Source organism: Syngnathoides biaculeatus, chromosome 17 (genome assembly GCF_019802595.1).
Source record: "Syngnathoides biaculeatus isolate LvHL_M chromosome 17, ASM1980259v1, whole genome shotgun sequence".
NCBI classification, from domain to species: domain Eukaryota; kingdom Metazoa; phylum Chordata; class Actinopteri; order Syngnathiformes; family Syngnathidae; genus Syngnathoides; species Syngnathoides biaculeatus.
The window spans coordinates 26,324-29,006 of record NC_084656.1 but is presented as its reverse complement, the minus strand read 5'-3'; the positions used below and the strand labels follow the sequence as shown (position 1 = coordinate 29,006).

The 2,683-nt window shown below is 43.8% G+C and overlaps 1 non-coding gene across 1 annotated transcript; it reads right to left on the bottom strand.

Annotated features, from left to right (window-relative positions):
- Nucleotides 1-2,240: 2,240 nt before the first annotated feature.
- Nucleotides 2,241-2,313, bottom strand: trnat-agu (transfer RNA threonine (anticodon AGU)). Its single transcript has one exon. It is a non-coding gene; the product is annotated as a tRNA-Thr (tRNA).
- Between the last annotated feature and the right edge of the window lie 370 nt (nucleotides 2,314-2,683).

Sequence of the window (2,683 nt, the reverse complement as noted above, 5' to 3'; positions counted from 1 at the left end):
AAAAAGGAAAGGATGATGTGGGAAAGTGTGAAATAAGAAAGTTGAAGTACGAATGATGGATGATGGTGGATGAAAAAAGATGAGCTAAAAGTGCAGATAGCCATAGAGGCTAGCTAGCGTTAGCAGTCAAAAGTTGGCTGGCTACGAAGCGTCGCCTCCTCCTCACCCGAAAAGTCTTTTCTCCAAAAAATAAAAAATTGATAAAAATAATTAAAACAGCTCTAAAATCAACACTTTTGCTTGATTCCAGTTAGTTAGTTTGGAGCACTTTGATATAAAAGACGATTTCATGAAAATTGAAATTAATAGGGAAGGGAACGGTTGGAGTTGAGGCCTAGTGGGATTGGAACCCACAAACGCTTGGCTCACTAAGCGAATGCCCTAACCGCTGATCCACGGGGCCACCATACAATCAAAGTAATAGTAGTTGGACACAATATGTGGGTGGCACCATGCGTGACGTCACGCGCTTGTCTGTTTGCGTGCGGGGGCCCGTAAATTTTCAAGGCGGTGTAAAAGAAAGATGAGAAAGTTTTGTTTTTGTCAATTTGTTTGTTGGGGATGAGTTCCCGATGTACACGGCAACATTTTGAAGTTACGAACGGCTGGAAGGATGGAAGAGAAGATATGGCATGAAAAAGGAAAGGAGGATGGTGTGGGAAAGTGTGAAATTAAGAAAAGAGAGGGAGATATAAACAATGGAAGAAAAGACACAAGAAATGAATGGCAAGAAATGGTGATGCAAGAAAAGATGAAAAGGAGGAAAAGTCAGGGATGCATGGGAGTGATCAGCGGGATATGAACCCACAAACTTCTGGATTACGATAGCAATGCTCTAAACCACTGACCCACGGTCAACATGGCTCATTCTTGAGAAGGTTGACACACATGTGGGCGGGACCGTGCGTGACGTCACATGCGTATTTGCGTGCGCGGGGCATTGACCAGAGCGATGAGAAAGTTTTCTTTGTTGATTTGTTTGTTGGGGTTGACTTCCCGATGAACACGACAACATTTTGAAGTTACGAATGATGGATGATGGTGGATGAAAAGATGAGTTAAAAGTGCAGATAGCCATAGAGGCTAGCTAGCGTTAGCAGTCAACAGGTTGGTCGGCTACAAAGCGTCGCCTCCTCCTCACCCGAAAAGTCTTTTCTCCAAAAAAATAAAAAATTAATAAAAATAATTAAAACAGCTCCAAAATCAACACTTTTGTTTGATTCCAGTTAGTTTGGAGCACTTTTGATAAAAGACGATTTCAATGAAAACTGAAATTAATAGGGAAGGGAACGCTTGGAGTTGAGGCCCTAGTGGGATTTGAACTCACAAACCCTGGCTCACTAGGCCAATGCCCTAACCGCTGAGCCACGGGGGCGCCATAGCATCATAGGGATGGTAGTTGACCCAAATATGCGGGTGGCACCATGCGTGATGTCACGTGCTTGCGTGTTTGCGTGCGTGGGCCTGTAAATTCTTCAAGGCGGTGTAAAAGAAAGATGAGAAAGTTTTTTTTTGTCGAGTTTTTTGTTGGGGGTGAATTCCATATGTACACGGCAACATTTTGAAGTTACGAACGGCTGGAAGAATTGAAGAGAAGATAAGGCATGAAAAAGGAAAGGATGATGGGAGAAAGTGTGAAATTAAGAAAAGAGAGGGATTACAACAATGGAAGAAAAGACAAAAGAATGAATGGCAAGAATGGTGCGAAAAGGAAGGAAAGGTCAGGCATGAATGGGAGTGGCGTCATCAGCGGGATACGAACCCACAACCTCTGGATTACGAAAGCAACGCCTACCACTGACCCACGGTCAACAAAGCTCATACTTGAGAAGGTTGACACACATGTGGGCGGGACCGTGCGTGACGTCATATGCGTATTTGCGTGCGCGGGCATTGACAGAGCGATGAGAAAGTTTTCTTTTGTTGATTTGATTGTTGGGGTTGACTTCCCGATGAACACGACAACATTTTGAAGTTACGAATGATGGATGATGGTGGATGAAAAGATGAGCTAAAAGTGCAGATAGCCATAGAGGCTAGCTAGCGTTAGCAGTCAACAGTTGGTCGGCTACGAAGCGTCGCCTCCTCCTCACCCGAAGTCTTTTCTCCAAAAAATAAAAATAATTAAAACAGCTCCAAAATCAACACTTTTGCTTGATTCCAGTTAGTTTGGAGCACTTTTGATAAAAGACGATTTAAATGAAAACTGAAATTAATGGGGAAGGGAACGCTTGGAGTTGAGGCCCTAGTGGGATTCGAACCCACAAACCCTGGCTCACTAGGCCAATGCCCTAACCGCTGAGCCACGGGGCCGCCATACAACCATAGTAATAGTAGTTGACACAAATACGTGGGTGGCACCATGCATGACGTCACGCGCTTGCGTGTTTGCGTGCGTGGGCCCGTAAATTCTTCAAGGCGGTGTAAAAGAAAGATGAGAAAGTTTTGTTTTTGTCAATTTGTTTGTTGGGGATGAGTTCCCGATGTACACGGCAACATTTTGAAGTTACGAACGGCTGGAAGGATGGAAGAGAAGATAAGGCATGAAAAAGGAAAGGATGATGTGGGAAAGTGTGAAATTAAGAAAAGAGAGGGGAGTTATAACAATGGAAGAAAAGACAAAAGAATGAATGGCAAGAATGGTGCGAAAAAGATGAAAAGGGATGAATGGGAGTGATCAGCG